Genomic DNA, 19,135 nt, shown 5'->3' with positions numbered 1-19,135 from the left:
TTGAGATCACTCAGCTGCCCAGCCACCAATTTCATTTCTTTATTTTTTTCTTTATTTCATTTCACCAATTTCATTTCTTTATTTTTCAGAAATAACTTTATTAGATGGAGTCAACATTCACAGCAAGACAAATCCAATGCCAAAGTGTCGCCGTCATTAGGGTCTACCCGGGGCGTCTCCTATCCAAACCCCACTGCAGGATAGACAAGGATCTCAGGTGGTCAGATGGCTGTGCTTAGTGTCTTGCCTCCAGTTATATGCGTTTTTGCCTGGTATTTTTGCCTGGATTGCATCAACAGCTCAGCCTGTGAGGGATAGCTCTGCTTCTGGAATCCGATCTAGTAAGTGACTCCCAAAAGAAAGGATGGAGGGGGCAATCTAATCAGGTTGTTCAACGCAAACCTTCCAAATCTGCACTTGCCAAACCAAGAATCTGTTCTACCCTCCCCCCCCAACAGTGAGATCCTCCAATTAATTCAACAAATGTCAGCAAGAAATTGCTACCCAGAGAGAAACAACTTTCCACGATAGAAAAGGAATGTTTTGCTATCGTCTGGTCCCTACAGAAGTTGAAGCCATACATCTGGGGCCAGAAATGTATACTGTGCACTGATCATTCGACCTTGCTTTGGTTAAGGACGATGAGCACTAATAGCAAACTGATGAGGTGGGCCCTGTTGCTGCTGAACTTCAATTTCACCATAAGAAACGTGAAAGGGTCCCTGAACGTTGTGGCCGATGCTTTATCAAGAAGATCCAATAATGAAGGTTAACCATAGACAGTTACTATTTTTCCCTGTAGATAACCGAGTTGCCTAGAATGTACCAAAACCTCTGTATAATTGAATGTTTTGTGGGATGTAAGAATCAGGTGCAGCCAAACACAACATTGCTAGAGTAGAAATGAAAGTTTTCTTGGTCCTCCAGCTGGAACTTCCTGCTTTCCAGGACTAAGAAGAAACTTTCTATGTGTAACTTGAGATGGGCGTGGTCTCTCTTGAAGTAGAAAGAACCAGAATCACAGGCTGGCAACCATCTTGCCCCTCTTGATGCCATCTTAACAACAGCACTACTAAGATGCACCCTTGGCTCCAGGCCAAGAGAAGAAAAGGGGGGCTTTCTCCCATAAGGAGATAGTCACCACATTTAAACTATGTTCTAACCTTTTAAGTCTCCCTTCTGGGTACCTTTGTGTGAACAGATGATTACTTGTGAGTAAATGTTTCATACTTTACAGAAGACTGTGTAGCATCTTATTTTAGGAGGGATTAAATGGGGGAAATACCAGGAAATATTTACAGAGACTCTAATGAGTCTGAGAAAGCTATCTGCTGTTCGTGTGTTTAAGAAAAGGGGAATGTTAACTCTGCTGATTTTGTTGAACTTGTAAAGACAGGTTGGGATAGGACATCTTAGACAATATATCCTCCCCCGCATCCCTAAACATTCCCACATGTTTTACCAATAGGCAATTGTTGTACTAGAGAATATAGGAAGAAGTTAAATGTATAACCCAAGTATAAATATGTTTATTTGCTTTAATTGTCTAATGCAGTTTGATCAGGAGTGTAACTCTGTTCAGTTATCCCTCCTGATCAAACTTCTTTAAGGGGGGAGGGATGCTTGCCCATTCTTTTGAAAATGTCTGTACAGGGGGAGAGAAAGAGTTAATGGTTGGTTGGTTGGGAAAAGGCAGTTGGGAAAGCAGTTGGCAGATAGATGGAAATAGACAGTGCAGTTGGTTCTTGTGTGAGGGGAGGTAGAAGAGTTAGAGACAGAATAAAATAAGACTAAGAGGGAAAAGGGTAACAGCTTTTCAAATGTATTTAAAGTTTATTTGTGTTTGCAATAAACCACAACCTTCATTATGAACTTAAGAACCTGACTGAGACCAAGTGATTTACCAGGGAGGACCAGGTTGGTGGCAGTGGATTACTGAGTATGGGTCAATAGTCTGTGAGACGACCGGCGGCTCCGTACAAACGTCACAGAGCCCAGCAAAAAAGACCCTTTCCATGAGAAATGGGTTTTATTTATTTATTAAATACTTTTTTATTGAGTTTTCTATAACATATACAAACAAAATAAATACTCTAAAGTTCAACAATCATATGTCTACTTATTTTCTACACGCTCTATCGCACACAGACTTCTCTCCTTCCCTTCAACAGGCTTTCATATTAAATTTTCTTTCACAGGTTCTTAGTTGCATTCTATCCACATGAGAAGATTTATTTTAATCCTGCTACAGTCTTTAAACTTCTACAGTTATTACCTATATATTTTACAAATTTACTCCATTCCTTTTTGAACTTTGTTTCCTCTTGGTTACGGATCCTGTGGGTCAGTTTTGCTAATTCTATATATTCAACCATTTTGGTCAGCCACTCCATTAGTGTTGGTATTTCCTGAGTTTTTCATTTTGGGGCTACTAAGATTCTGGCGGCAATTGTACATAAATAGACTACATAAATAGTCTGTGGTCTGCTTTTCTTAATTCACCGCCTATCAACCCCAGCAAAAAAGCTTCTGGTTTTTTTGGGAAGGTATATTTAAATAATTTTTTCAATTCGTTATAAATCATATCCATTTTTTTTCCACCACATGTGAAAAAACTCTCCAGGTTTCATTTTACATTTTCAGCATGCTTTAGTGCTCACTCTGTACATTTTTGCTAGCTTGACAGGTATAATATACCAGCGGTACAGCCTTTGCATTATGTTTTCTTTTAGGGTAGTACACGCTGTGAATTTCAAGCCCTCGTTCCACAGTTTTGCCCAAGTGTCATATTCAATATTATACCCAAAATCAATTGCCCATTTTATCATTACCTCTTTTGTCAATTCATCTTTTGTGTTCCATTCCAATAAAAAAAACCATACATTTTCGATAAGTTTTGACCTGCCCTCTACTATTTTGATTTGATATCTTGACTTCTTTTCACTGAATCCCACTTTCTTACCCCCTTTATCAATCACTTGATATTGTAACCATCCCGTAAATGCATTCTCTATACAATTATAGGGTTTCAGTTTCCATCCTTCCTCTGTTCTCATTAAGATTTCTTCATAGGTTGCCCTCCTCCCCTCCATATTCAACTTTTTTACTGTCAGCACTTCCACCGGGGTTTTGTTTTATAACAGGCAGCTGAAAAGGAGAATGACAGGACCTACAACTGATTCCTGCTTCTTTGTGGAAAGGTGTTCTGTAATAATCTGTTGACACCTTTGACACTCCATAGTTTCTGACCTAGGCCTGAGGTCCCAGAGGTGTCGTGGGGTGCCACACCAAGGGTGGAGCACTTAACATGGGGCTAGCTACGCCGCTATGGGGTCCCCAAAAAGCGTACATGCATCCACCAACAGCAAGGACCCGCAATCACTAACGCCTTCCAACATAAAAAGCTGCTTGCATGCAACTTTCTCTTGCTTCTCACTCAGTTCCTCTTTTCTGGGTCTGGGCCAAATCATTCTAAATACCGCGCCCCATCCTTTCTAAGGCCAGTGCCTCTGTTCCGGAAAAGTGAGGGAAATTGGCAAAAAGGGGTATAGGGAGCATGACACGTTTCCTCCCTGTAAGTATTGCAGATTTGGAAACTCCCCAAAGATGCACCATTGTATTCCTGCAGAAAGTTTTAGTGGCTGTATCTTTTTCTGTGGGCGTCAATAAATTATAGACGGGCTGCTTACAGATCAGAGCCACCACTTCTCATAATGGGAAGTGGGCTCTAGTGAGCACATCCAGTATCCAGAGCAGTCCTCTGGAAGGGAGAACAATTATCATAATAGAGCTGCCACAAACAGCATGGGGTTCCCTTGTTTGGCCCTATCATAAACCCCAACAACGTCCAAGTTGTTTCCACAATATCTCATTTCCTGATCCCACAGCTTGTCTTACAGAGAAGCATTCTCAGCTTGCAGGGACCTGAGGAGGGATGCGGTCTCTTCATCTCAATCCTGAAATAGGGGACTCTTAAGGAGTCCATTCACTGCTGAAGTTAATGAACCAAGGCTTGCAGGGCAGTTACATCAGCACTGATCACCTTTAGCAAAGTTATCACCTCCTTGTAGGAGAAGATCAGGTGAAGGCCACAATGGCCTCTGTGAGGCAGCAATTTTGTTGTTCTCCTTACCGGGCATAAGGCCACATGAACTGACAAGACTGCCTCTTTCTTTCGCAAAATTGTCCCAAAGTAGCAGAATTAACTCCAGAGAGAACTAAGAAGGGGAGAGAGGATTTTCTCATTTGCCACTCCATAATAATAGATTCTCGATATTGCTCTGGGATCTGTCAATTATTTGTTGTATCTTCAACATCAGATTTGATAGACTCTCTTGGCTCTATGAAGTAATTGCCACAAACAAGACCTTAAATGAAGGCGGAGGATGCCACTGCGGCTGCCCCCCCCCCCTCGTGCTGGGTGCCCCGCATCCAGGAGCAACCCCAACTGAAGTCAATGGGACATACTTCTGAGTAAACACACACATGACAGGACTGCACAAACAGGAAAGGTTTGGATCACTCTTCACCCTAGAGTGGCCACTGGAAGATACCATCTGAAGAAAAGCCCAGTGAAGGTTGAACAGCGACAATCAACAATTTACTTGTTTATGTATGTGTATATATATATGTAGGGGGAAATAGTGAAAAAACAAAAAAAGACAAAATTGTTTGATCAGTTAACTCTCCTGAATCGAAACTTCTTAAGGGGGGAGGTATGTGACGTTAACATATGAGAGTGCTGGAGGTGAAATAGTTAAACAGGTTACCCAATCAGGACCCCAGGGGGTGGAGTCAGAGGGACTATAAAACCAGCTCTGAGAGGGGCAAAGAGTAGAGTTTGTGGGGGGATTTCCGGAGGGTCTCTCCTTCAACTTTGAAGAAAGCAAAGAATTAAGACTGTTGGAGAGAAAGACAGGTTTCTGCAAAAGCACCCAGTTGAACTTGGAATGACAAGATAAAGGCCCATAATGGTTTTTAAAATCATGTAATTAGAAAATCTTTATATAACGTTTGGATAAAATATAAAGATCTCTTAGAAAGGAAAACACCCAGATGGCTTTCACCAATGGAGGCAAAGGCCCAGAAAAAGTTAAATATGGAAACTAATTGGTTGAGATATTCAGATCTATTATTGGAAGATAGAGATTTAAATTAAAACCATTTGATCAAATTAAAGATAAAATAAATTGGTTACCCTACCACCAGATCAGTGAACTGTATAAACTAGACGAGAAAAATGGTTTTGCATTGGAAAAAACAAAGTTGGAAACGGAGTTGCTAGATTCTAAAGTTAAAAATTTGTCTAAAATGTATAATCTATTGTTGGAATGGCATACAAAGGACGAACAAGTTAAATCTGTGACGATAGATTGGGCAAGAGATGTGGGACGTAACATAATGTTTGAAGACTGGGAAAGGTTGTGGAGGAAAGGGGTCAAGTTTACTGCATGTACGGTGTTAAAGGAAAATATTATGAAAATGATTTATAGATGGTACTTAACTCCTGTAAAATTAGCAAATATATATATATATATATATATATATATATATATATATATATATCACAATAGTTATAATCTATGTTGGAAATGTAAAGAAAAAGAAGGTACCTTTTATCATATGTGGTGGACCTGCCCCAAGGTGAAAGACTTCTGGGAGAACATTTATAATGAATTGAAAAAAATGTTGAATATACATTTATTCAGAAACCAGAGGCCTTTCTTCTTGGAGTAACAGGTTTGGAATTGCCCAAAAAAGCTGTTAGATTGTTTTTGTATGCCACAACTTCACGTAGAATTTTGTTAGCCAAGAATTTGAAAACACAAGAAGTGCCAACAGTGGAGGAATAACAGATGAAGATGATGGACTTTTCGGAGCTAGCTGACCTGACCGGAAGAGTCCGCGACCAGGAGGAATGGATGAAATTCAAAGACTATTTAGTTAGATATGCTAAGATAATTTAAATAGAAATACTTGCAAATACCAGATAGGCTTAGGATTTAAATATGTGACGTTATATATGTTTAAATTTAAAATGAAAAGATGTTAATTGTTTTGGAAAACTGTTACAATGATATACATTCCTTCCAATAGCACCTTAAAGACCAACTAAGTTAGTTCTTGGTATGAGCTTTCGTGTGCATGCACACTTCTTCAGATACACTGAAACAGAAGTTGCCAGATCCTTCTATATAGTGAGAAGGTGGGGAGGGGTGTTACTCAGAAGGGTGGTGGGAATGGGAGATAGGCAGATAGCTGGGAGAGCCTGTTGACGACTCTTAACGACTGTAATAGGTCTTACAGGAAAAGGCAAGGGGTGAGAAGGTGAGAAATGGTATAGTCATGTATAGTGAGATAAGAATCCAATGTCTTTGTTCAACCCAGGTTTTTCCATTGTTTTGAGTTTGGTAATGAGTTGTAATTCAGCAGCTTCTCTTTCCAGTCTGTTTCTGAAATTCCTTTGTAGTAAAACAGCTACTTTGAGATCTTGTATAGAATGTCCTGGGAGATTGAAGTGTTCTCCTACTGGTTTCTCTGTTTTGTGATTCTTGATGTCAGATTTATGTCCGTTTATTCTTTGGCGTAAGGTTTGGCCTGTTTGTCCAATATAGAGAGCTGAAGGACACTGTTGGCATTTGATGGCATACACAATGTTAGACGATGAGCAATTAAATAGTCCCGAGATGGTATGTGTGATGTTGTTGGGGCCAGTAATGGTGTTGTCCGGGTGTATGTGGCAGCAAAGTTGGCATCTGGGTTTATTGCAGGCTCTGGTGCCAGTGTCTGTGTTAAGTCTGGTTGTGGTATTATTGTGGGTTAGGAGTTGTTTAAGATTGGGTGGCTGTCTGTAGGCAATGAAAGGTCTTCCTCCCAGAGCTTGAGAAAGAGAACTGTCATTGTCCAGGAGAGGTTGTAGATCTCTGATGATGCGTTGTACTGTTTTAACTTGGGAGCTGTATGTGATGACTAGAGGTGTTCTGTTATTTTCTTTTTTGGGTCTGTCTTGCAGCAAGTTCTCTCTGGGTATCAGTCTGGCTCTGTTGATCTGTTGTCTAACTTCATCTGCTGGGTATTTTAGTTCTGAGAAGGTTTGCTGTAGATCTCTTAGGTGAGAGTCTCTGTCTGTAGAGTTGGAACAGATGCGGCTGTAACGTAGTGCCTGGCTGTATACAATGGACTGTTTGGTATGTTTGGGATGGTAGCTGGAGGCATGTAGATATGTTTGTCGGTCAGTTGGTTTGCGGTATAAGGTGGTGTCTATGCGCCCATCCTGTATTTTTATAGTGGTGTCCAAAAAATGTATTTCTTGCATAGATTGATTCATTGTAAGGTTGATTGTGGGGTGAAAATCATTAAATTTCTGGTGAAAGGTGTCCAGGGTCTGTTGACCATGTGTCCAGATGATAAAAATATCGTCAATGTATCGCAGGTACAAGAGAGGTTTGAGTGGGTAGGAGTTCAGGAAACGTTGTTCTAAATCTGCCATGAAGATGTTGGCATACTGTGGGGCCATGCGGGTGCCCATTGCTGTGCCGCTGATCTGAAGGAACAGGTCATCACCGAATTTGAAGTTGTTGTGGGTAAGGACAAATTGGCAGAGTTTGGTGGCAAGGTCCGCTGTGGTTTTATCTGAAATGGTGTTCCTTATAGCTTGTAAACCATCGTTGTGTGGGATGTTGGTATATAGAGATTCCACATCCATAGTAGCTAGTATGGTACTGTTGGGAAGATTATTTAAAGATTGTATTTTCCTCAGAAAATCTACACCACAGATTTTCTGAGGAAAATACAATCTTTAAATAATCTTCCCAACAGTACCATACTAGCTACTATGGATGTGGAATCTCTATATACCAACATCCCACACAACGATGGTTTACAAGCTATAAGGAACACCATTTCAGATAAAACCACAGCGGACCTTGCCACCAAACTCTGCCAATTTGTCCTTACCCACAACAACTTCAAATTCGGTGATGACCTGTTCCTTCAGATCAGCGGCACAGCAATGGGCACCCGCATGGCCCCACAGTATGCCAACATCTTCATGGCAGATTTAGAACAACGTTTCCTGAACTCCTACCCACTCAAACCTCTCTTGTACCTGCGATACATTGACGATATTTTTATCATCTGGACACATGGTCAACAGACCCTGGACACCTTTCACCAGAAATTTAATGATTTTCACCCCACAATCAACCTTACAATGAATCAATCTATGCAAGAAATACATTTTTTGGACACCACTATAAAAATACAGGATGGGCGCATAGACACCACCTTATACCGCAAACCAACTGACCGACAAACATATCTACATGCCTCCAGCTACCATCCCAAACATACCAAACAGTCCATTGTATACAGCCAGGCACTACGTTACAGCCGCATCTGTTCCAACTCTACAGACAGAGACTCTCACCTAAGAGATCTACAGCAAACCTTCTCAGAACTAAAATACCCAGCAGATGAAGTTAGACAACAGATCAACAGAGCCAGACTGATACCCAGAGAGAACTTGCTGCAAGACAGACCCAAAAAAGAAAATAACAGAACACCTCTAGTCATCACATACAGCTCCCAAGTTAAAACAGTACAACGCATCATCAGAGATCTACAACCTCTCCTGGACAATGACAGTTCTCTTTCTCAAGCTCTGGGAGGAAGACCTTTCATTGCCTACAGACAGCCACCCAATCTTAAACAACTCCTAACCCACAATAATACCACAACCAGACTTAACACAGACACTGGCACCAGAGCCTGCAATAAACCCAGATGCCAACTTTGCTGCCACATACACCCGGACAACACCATTACTGGCCCCAACAACATCACACATACCATCTCGGGACTATTTAATTGCTCATCGTCTAACATTGTGTATGCCATCAAATGCCAACAGTGTCCTTCAGCTCTCTATATTGGACAAACAGGCCAAACCTTACGCCAAAGAATAAACGGACATAAATCTGACATCAAGAATCACAAAACAGAGAAACCAGTAGGAGAACACTTCAATCTCCCAGGACATTCTATACAAGATCTCAAAGTAGCTGTTTTACTACAAAGGAATTTCAGAAACAGACTGGAAAGAGAAGCTGCTGAATTACAACTCATTACCAAACTCAAAACAATGGAAAAACCTGGGTTGAACAAAGACATTGGATTCTTATCTCACTATACATGACTATACCATTTCTCACCTTCTCACCCCTTGCCTTTTCCTGTAAGACCTATTACAGTCGTTAAGAGTCGTCAACAGGCTCTCCCAGCTATCTGCCTATCTCCCATTCCCACCACCCTTCTGAGTAACACCCCTCCCCACCTTCTCACTATATAGAAGGATCTGGCAACTTCTGTTTCAGCGTATCTGAAGAAGTGTGCATGCACACGAAAGCTCATACCAAGAACTAACTTAGTTGGTCTTTAAGGTGCTATTGGAAGGAATTTTTTTATTTTGACTATGGCAGACCAACACGGCTACCTATCTACTAATGATATACATTGAAACTCAGCCAGGGGGATTCGAGGAAGTCACTTAACAATGTTATTAAGAGTGGAATAGTTACAGTTAGGATTTATGTTTATTTGTTTATAAATTTTGGAAAATCAGTAACATTTTGGAGGAAAAAAAGAGTAGAGTTCGTTGGGTGGAGTGGGAGTGAATTGGGATAGTTTGTGGGTAGGTTGAGTTAGTGTAGCAAAATAAGCTGAGTCAGGAATAGTTAGGAGCTAGGAAGACACGTAAATATCTGAGAGCTGGTTTAGTGAGTGAGAGCAGGTAGTGGAAGTTATAGGTCTGGGTAGGCACCCCATGATTGTAATTGACTGATACCGTTTATGAAATCACACACTTCTTAAACTGCAATAAATAAACTAAAGTTTATGTTCCAATTTAACCCTGACTGGACTCAGTATTGTACCAGGTAGGGCCTGGGTGGTGGCAGCGAGAAATACAAGTGGTGGCACAAGGATCAATAGACAATGAAACGTCCGGGGACCCTGTGTGATCGCCAGTCGGTTGCTGATAGGAGTGTTATGGTTAACTGGTAGGAGTGTTAACTGGTAACTGCTCAGATGCAGTCTTCTCATGACTCACTACTATCTAGTATATAGTTTATCTGTCATGTAACCTAAGCCTACCTTCAGGAACAACCCTGTAAACCCAAATTAATCTGATAGTAAAGTAGTTTATGTTAATATGATTCAGATTCATGTGTGTTTTCTTTAAGAGGGACAGAAAGGGATTATCAACCAGGAAGGTATAATTATTGATAGGACTCAAATGAGTTAGCAACCCTCTTGTCATTGCATAACCTCACAGGGGATCATCTAAACTCTGCTAAATTATACAAACGTTCCCACCCACAAGGGGAACAGGTGCTGAAGGCAGAGTGCAGACAAATGGGTAGAGCAAAGAGCCCCATGTTCCGTATCTGCCGAATGTGGGCTGTGGAGTCCTTCTTCTGTGTCTTTCCCAGAGGAAAATGCCCTCCCAGTAACAGAAGAAAGAGGGTCTCCCAAGACCTTTAGGGAGCTCTCAGCATGGGGCCACTGACGGGGCAGCACAAGTGGGGCTCCTCTGCTTTGCCTGCACTGTGCCTTGCTTCCCCACGCCTCACCCTCAGCAACCAGCAGCAACACCCAATATCTGGAAGGCAGGTGAGCAACGACGCTCCACCTGCATCGCCCCACCAACTGCCAATCTGGGGCCCTGCCTGGTACTGCTACTGTCTCTGCTGCCACTGGAGTTCCCAGTGTGCCAGTTTGCTCCTGCATCTGCACACTCATCCAACCCCAAACTACCTCCATATGTATTATGTAGTGGCCGTTACAACAGGCTACTGCTCAGCTCCGTACGGCAGCAGGTGGCTGAGTCAACTGACATCGGTCACTGACCAGTGTGTGTAGGTGGCTGCCATGTCAGATTTTCCAGGGTGCAGTGCCCAACATAGACCCTAGGATCCTCAGCAGCTGCTATGAGCGGCTGAACTTGCCGAGCCAAGACATAGCCACCACATTCCTTGATTTCATTCAGAAAATGGGCAGAAAAAGAATCTCCTGGGTGCTTCAGGGCATCGTCTTTAGAAATCAATTGAAATGGCAAGGTTTCTTCCAAGGAACTGCAGGAATTTAACATTTTCACCTTTGGAAGTGAGAAGGACAATTTGTGGTCATGGTTCCTCTTTCCCCCCTTTCAGAACAAAGCCCTGGTTCAGGCAGCAGCAATTCGACACCCGGCAGGGCTGGGGAGCGGTGGCATCCCAGTTTGCCGGAGGAAGACATTGCAGAAGTGGTGAATGTGGTCATTCACCTGGAGGACACAGAAGAAGTGGCAGAGGTGAGGGCCTGCAAGGGCACCTGATGCAACTGGAGGGATTGTTCTCCAGAGCCTCATGGACATGCCTGCTTTTGAGGCCGACTAACCCCACCCTCCGGCTTCCTCTCCTGTAGACGTTTTCTTGACCCACTCCCTCTCCCTGCGATTCCTCAGCTGGAGTTGGCTCAGAATAGGTGAGGGTCACCTGCCTCGTGAAGCCCAGATGCTGCAAACAACATGCAAGGTATACAAGGGAAGAAGAGTTGTGGTGCTGGGTCTACTCAACTGCCTGTATTGGTGGTCCTTGGGCTTGGATGCTCTATGACTGCTACGGGACTGTGTTTTGAGATTGACCCTGGACTGTGTTTCCTGACTTTTGGGACTTTGCTTACATGGATCAACCCAACGGATTGTTTAATTTTGGACTTGGCATACTGCCAGTGGGACTTGATGCTAGGTAGGCCAAGGAGTTAGGCATCTCAGGCTGATGGTACAATACAGGCTAAATTCCATCGGATTGTTACAACTCTCTAAATGCCAGAATGGGGTGCAGACCAGGAATGGAAGGTTTTGTTGTTCCTGGGATTGGGATTGGATAACAGCATAAACTGTGGAAAATCTGCGCAGGAGGGAATATTTACAGCCGTTGAAAAATATGCCCCCCCCCCCCATTTTATTAAATTTGCTTAGTAACGTAACATTATTATATATATTCTATAAAACAAATACAGAACAAAATTCATTCATACAACAATGCCTAACTACATAACATTAATATATTGGTTTCTGAAAAAAAGGCTTACATAACAAAATCATTTCAAAATACCATCCAGTTTACTTATTTTCCCCTCCAGCCCTCCCCGCCCCGGGTCAGGCCTTCCTTCTTTATATTTTTATCCATATACACAGTCTGTTCATTCAAGCTTGTATGTTAGGGTTGGCTTCCCTTCTTTCTATCCAGTTCCTGTAAAATGCCCATTTGTGATTCTTTGGCATTTATTTTCCCATCTATCCTCTGCCACTATCCGTGCAAATATTTCTGATTGTATGTATTCAAAAACATAATCATTCCATTTTTCCATATTCCATTTGGCCTTTTCTTTCCATCCAAAAGCAATAACTGCCATTCCAGCTAGAATCATAACTCTTTACTTTGTTATTTCCCAGTATTCCCGAAAATAACAAATCCCTATTAACTTCTATGTTTATTTGAAATAATCCAGAAATTACCTTTATAATCTTTGGCCAATATTCCTTAACCAGATTACATTCCCACCACATGTGTGAATATAGTCCTTTTTTCCTGACCCACAATGCCAGCATTTGGGACTAAACCCTTTCACTATATACGCCATTTGTGCCGGAGTTCTATACTATTTTAACGTTGAAAAATATGGTTTATTCACCTATTTACACCTTTAGTTCGCGTGGGGGGAGTCCAGATCTTAAAGCATGGCCCAAAGCATTGCTGACAACCTTTCCTTCTCTTTCTTTCTTCCTTCTGCCCAGAAGCCCCTGTGTCAGAGCTCCCCTTTCCTGTCCCTCCAAACACAGTTACCTCAGCAACCTTTGTGACATCTGACTCCCCAGGTCAAAGGATTCTTCTATGGCCCTTCAAACACCTTATCTGATCTTCCCCCAGCCAGCCAGGCTGGTTTGCATAAGCCAGCACAGGAATTCCTTTGCAGCTTGCATTCTCCCTTCATACCACAAATAACCAAAATCCTAGCATTTATTAATTTCTAAGTTTATCCTGCCTATAACAATTCTTTATTAAGTTGCTTTGAGGTTGTTGTTTGGTATGAAGCAATTAACAAATGCAATAAATAAAAACAGCATATGAAAAGAAATGTACACGCTTGTACCAAAACTCCCAGCTATCAAACTCCAATAGTCCAAATTGTACAAGAGCAACAACTCCCCCCCACCCCTTGATTGTACTTGCCAATGCTAGAGGGGTAAATAAGTGTTTCTCAGGAATCCTGCCATTTTGATAGGTTTCTGGAGGTGCAAGTGCCACCTGAACAGGTTTTGAGGGAGGGGTGCAAATGCTAAGAATTGTCCTGTGCAATTTTCTTTCCTTCTTTGATCACAATGGGGGCAGACATGTTTTCTCTCAAGTACGTATGTCTAGGACCAATATGGCATATTCTGACATTCTGTCTGACATGGGCCTTCTGCCTCAGGAACTTGCCCAGGCTGTTCAGAGAGCAGAAGCAGTTTTGGGTAGTGTGACGGCACTGGGTCCCATGCCACAGGGCACACAATGACAATGCTATAGAACACAGCACGAGAAATGCTCCCCTGCTTTTTTCCCAGAGAGGGTACTTTTGCCCTCTCTCAAAACCTACCTATGGCAAGAAGCTTTATCAGACAAACTTACTTAGCAATCTAAATTGGCCACAGGGGAAACAAAGGGCAGGTTCTGTCAGGTATAATGGAGTTTCTGAGGTACAGAAGCCATTGAGCTTACAGAAGCCAACGGAAGTATTCTAGTGTGTTTGGAGGGTTCTCAAGGGAGCAGAAATGCAGCTGGGATGAGTTTAAGCGAGTTATCTCTCCCTCAAGGCCAAACTGCCCCAGGGCTGTCTACAACTGCAGTTTGATGGGGGTTCACTCTTTTCCTCTCTCCCTCTTCTTTTCCTCTCTCATTTTGGACTGATTTTTACTTGCTCAGTGTAAGTTTTATTCTACTGTTATGTATTTTTGCTGCAAGTGGATTATTAAGAGATTGCTATTCCAGGGATCTGTTATTGAATTGTTAAGCTTATTTTTACCTTAGTAAACTTTTACTAATGAAATTCATGTGTCCCGAGTCCTTTTTGGAGCAACACGTCCCTTTGGAGCTGGTACTCTGCCATCAACTGAGCAGGCATGTCCCCAGTCTTTGGGGCATGAATCCTGACAGGTTCTGTGAAAACGTTCCTTTTTCTTTCCTATATCAACTCCAGCCCTGGAGAACCCAGGCTACCTTTAGCTCATTGTATTGTAAATTAGGCTGTGCAATTCCTAACTCTGCTTCACAGTCACACAGACTTATGCCCTCCCTTTGTCACCGGCATTCCTTCTGTGGATATTCACATTATGGACAGGCTTCTCGGTTTAGTTTTATGCCTGCTTTGTTTATATAGAATGTATGTCGGTTTCTGTGTTCCTTTGGTTTTATTGCACTGTTTCTGAACTTAAGCATTTATTGGGGGGGGGGACGACAACCACCCACGGAAATCTTTGGGCTGGGTACTTCGGCTCAGCATTAGGGTTATAAGAGATAGTCCCCCCCCCATGAATTCTTCAGCCACAGACGTGTTTCCATTTATCTGCAGTTTTGTCTTTCCAAAAAAACTACATTATTTGCCCCACAACCCACCATGGTAAAATTACATAACGTACATAACTAAATACCAAATTATGTAAACATAATTGGCATATTATTCTACCTCATATATTTCAGTATAAAGGAAACTCAATGCAAAAATAATTATTTACATGTTGCTTTCAGTCTGCAAACAGTAACAGTGGCAAATACAAATAGTATTCACTAAATTGATTTTTCTTGTGGGCAAGGGACAAATAAATGAAAATTGGCGCTTTCCATTCTTTTATTTCCATCAGTATTTTCTGATATCTCTACTCAGCACTTAATGAACCCGTTATAATCCAGCATTGAAGGGGCCTGATTTTACTAAAAAGTTTGTTGTGCAAACAGATGCCTTTGATGCAGGGCTAAGGCACCCTCTTCCTTTCCCAGATGGTAGTTTTCAATACCCAGTTTCTTATTCATGATGTAATTTTTGAAGGGAACAAAGAAACCCAGTGGGGTTTAATTTTATGTTGTTTTCAGCTGAAGTAGCCCCCTTTTGCCTCATTACGGGTACTCTATAGTAGCACCAAAACACTCAAAGTCAATGCATCAAGTTCTATTATTGATGGGGTTTTTCCTTTGGGCTGGTCATCATAAGAGGAACAACCAAGCTGCCAGATTAGAACAAGAAACAAGTGGCAAAACTGCTGACTGCACTGGAGTGCAAGTTCCCCCAGGAAGCTGTTGAATAGTTTGTTTAAATGTTAGGGTTCATTGTTGTTTCACAGGATGTGTACCACTTTAAAAGCCAGGGTGCATATCCTGACCTAGTTTTTACAGCTGTGTAGCAGGTGCTGATAAGTCACTGTAATTAGCTGTGTCAGCAATTGTGAATAATATATAATGTGCAGTATGTACCTTAGTCTGCCATGGTGGGTGGAATGGGCGATGATTATAGACACTATGTAAGATGTATGTTAGCAGTTTTGTTATTAAACCATGCAATGTTATTTTTGCATCTTTTCAGTGTTTCCATCTGTGTGGTCTACTCTGCACGCACTCTGTGGCATGTTTTAAATGCCTAATACCAAACCCGATCTCATGCAAAGAGGGGAAGAAAATCATGATCTATCAGCTGAAATCTGGGATCCCTACCAAAAACTGAAGCTTGGTCAGGATTAGGGGCTGACCATCATGACGATAGAACAGGTTCATTTGTATGCTACCCCTGAACCTAATATATTCCTTTAGTGTTGTAACAGGACATATGTCAGCCTCAGCAGATATGACACAGACCTTCTCTGTCTATATGTCATTGACCAACCCACTGTTAAATGTACTAAAGCCCCCATAAAAAGTCCCTAAATTGCAAGAAGTGCCGTTAGCAATCAGCTTTTGACTGAATCACTAATTAACTCATCCTTAAATCTCCCAAGAAGGGCTCCTGAAACTACTACTACTGAAAGGTAGAACGAGAGATGAGGATATATTTCAGGCTTTTTTCTTTTTTAAAAAAAAAAAAAATTTTATTAAAGATTTCTTAGTTTACTAAAATATGTGCATTGTCTCTATTTTCAAGTTGTGTTTTCTACAGATCAGTTTCATTTGCGATGCGACATAAGTGTTGAGAACTATGCTACAAGAAGCCTCTGGTAAATCATCAAGGAGAAACTTGTGTGGGGTTTCCCAAGGCATTCGAGCAGGAGTTAAGCATTGCTGCTGGAACCATGCAGCACAAAATGGCTTCTGAAATACCCAATGAGGGTTTTATTTATTTAAACATTTCTATTGCACCCTCCATGTGTAAAGCCATTTGGGGCACCACAATTCCATAAAATATAAATTTATTCTATGCTGTCAGACATGAGTGTTGCATTCAGTGTTGAGAACTATGCTACAAGCATGCCTGCCTCTTCACCAATTATCATCTGTTACCATTGATGGCAAACCAGCAATAATTGGTTGTGTCAGTGGGTTCATTGCTCACTGCCTAAAAGATTATTGCCCGTAGTTTGTGTTATTACACACCAAGAAGCATATTTTTAATAAGTTTTCATGGTGATTGTGCCCCCCCATTTCCTTTATTAATTCTTATGCAGAGGAGCCCTGACCATCAGTAAGATCACTGTTCCTAATGCCTAGGGTGAATGAAACGTTCAAGCAAAGTCTTTATGCTTACAGTCACAGAATGGCCATGGGAGGATTAGAGATGGTATGTGCAGCTTTTGTGTTCTACTGCACTATGTCAGAAGACCAGCGAGAAGAACTCACTTTTGGTGAGATAGAAGCGTCGAGAAGCATTACTTTGGGGTTACCAGTTAACACAGCATTGTTGCCATAGGTGCTCATTAAGATATCTGTTAACAGCTTCTGCTCAGGAGAGATAGCGGAGAACTAGTGCATTAGATTAGTGGATAGATTGCTGATCTACAGATGGAGACTATTAAAATCCCTGCTCAGCCTTAAAAAGTTTCCATTTATTTCTCCAGTTGTGCCAAGAACAATGAATCTGCTCAGCCTTTAGGGTTATGTTTGACAGTCACTATCTCTCAGCCTAACCTAGGAACTATAGGAAGGTGAGCTCAATATAGGAAGAAAGCTCAATAGTGACAGGCAGTGGGTCTCCAGTTTTGAAAAGGGAAGGCCCCACTTGGGAGATGCCAGGCATTGAACTTGGGACCTTCTGCATGCAAAGTGGATGCTCTACCAAGGAGCTACAGCCCTTTTCCACAATGTGCCTCACAGGGCTGCTGCGAGGATAAACTGGGTGGTAGAGAACAATCTGTGACGCCTTATGCTCCCTGGAGAAAGAGTTGAACATAAAAGAAACAGGTAACTTTAATCTGCATGATTCCTAAACAAAACAAAATGGTGATCTAACTGAAGTCCCTGGTTTCTCCATTATGTGGGAGTATGCTGTGGAATTACCATATATGGAAGAAAAGGAGGGAATCTCTCGAGGGATTGCTGAAGCCTAACCATTTTAAAAGTTTTTATCATTATTTCTGCCACCACTTGCTCCAGAGATGTGACACAAAAGACGTGAAGGTGTGTGCCATATCCAGAGATCACTTTCCCAAACATGTGATCCTTCACAAAACTTGTTTTGTTTAGTTTCACTTCAGAGCCCTGTTTAATTTTAAGCAATATATAAATTGTTCAAATAAAATAAACAAATACAAAAATATCCAATGGGAAGTTTGTACACATTTGGAAGTATTGTCATGGCTCCCCCTCCTCAGGGTTGTCCACATGAACTTTTAAGCAGCAGCAACAAGTTTTCTTTATTTTAATCACGGCACAGAAGGGACAAAGTGCACTTCTGTGTGGATGAGTGATGTGCCTCACTCAATTGCTGAGGAAAAACAATTTCAAATTAATACTCCCATCCTATTTTTTATCTTCTCAGAAGAAAAGCCCTGTTGTTTTAATGAATATAATGAACCAAATTACAACTTTTGGGGTGGTGAATATTGAAAAAAGTGTCAAGAATGCTGCATTTCCTACACAAATATTTCCTTGATGGCATAAATTAGGCTGGAATTACATTGGTGCAACCCTTTTGAAATGTACCGTAATTGCTTTTAAAGAGTGCAGACAGACCAAGGAAGAACGCAGGCTTTCAGTGGAAGGAAAATGAAAGGAAAGCAACCTTAAGCTCCTGTCCCCAAGCCATTGAGGCTATCTAAGTTAAGAGAAGTCTGGTTGATATGACTGAAATAAAAGAAATGGCACTAGCTCTTGGACTATGGCAACATGTACACGCCAGCCAGTTTGCAAACCTCCAGGACTTACCCAACCCACCACCCCCTTGCAAAGCCCTTTTCAATCTGAGTCCCCAAACAGGAGGGCTGGAGATGGTGAAGCAGTGGGCCAAACCAACTCATGGCAAACACTGGGGGGGGGTGAGAGTGTTCAGTTTCTTTTTTTTTTCCTTTGCAACCCAAGCATTACTATTTTTGTTTGCCCCAACTCTACCTTGGCACCATAAAACCAGCATGTACTTCACATATTCTTCAAGATGGCATACTGGATGTAGTGCTTTCCATAGCTAGAGGCTCAAAGTATTGTCCCCCTTCATGTAGCAGAGATGGCTTCTCCCCCTGTGAGTCATCATCAAGAAGGGGAGGGAAACCTATGTGGGGTTTCCCAAGGCATTTCAGCAGGGGTTAAGGAACCATTTATTTGACACAAAATGGCTTCTGAAATACCCACTGAGGGTTGGTTGGTTGGTTGGTTGGTTGGTTGGTTGGTTAGTTAGTTAGTTAGTTAGTTAGTTAGTTAAACATTTCTATCACACTTTGCATGTGTAAAGCCATTTGGGTCACTACAATTCCATAACATTTAAATATAAAATTAAGGCCTATATATTTAAATCAATACAGTATTATACAACTTTAAACAATCCTCAAATAATTCTGGGAACTGTAGTTTGCTAAGGGCACTAAGAGTTGTTGGAAGACCCCTGTTCCCCTCACAAAGCTACAATTCTCAGAGGAGCTTGG

At 41.7% G+C, this 19,135-nt stretch overlaps 1 long non-coding RNA gene across 1 annotated transcript; it reads right to left on the bottom strand.

Annotated features, from left to right (window-relative positions):
- Positions 1-12,816: 12,816 nt before the first annotated feature.
- LOC310711021 lies at positions 12,817-18,847 on the bottom strand. Its single transcript, XR_014528337.1, has 2 exons — positions 17,727-18,847; positions 12,817-17,635 (listed from the first exon to the last, which is right to left on the bottom strand). It is a non-coding gene; the product is annotated as an uncharacterized lncRNA (long non-coding RNA).
- Positions 18,848-19,135: the final 288 nt, after the last annotated feature.

The sequence above is a fragment of the Podarcis liolepis genome (genome assembly GCF_965112155.1).
Source record: "Podarcis liolepis genome assembly, chromosome: 7".
Taxonomy (NCBI): Eukaryota; Metazoa; Chordata; class Lepidosauria; order Squamata; family Lacertidae; genus Podarcis; species Podarcis liolepis.
Note: the sequence above shows the minus strand (reverse complement) of the source record. Positions and strands in the feature narration are given on the sequence as shown.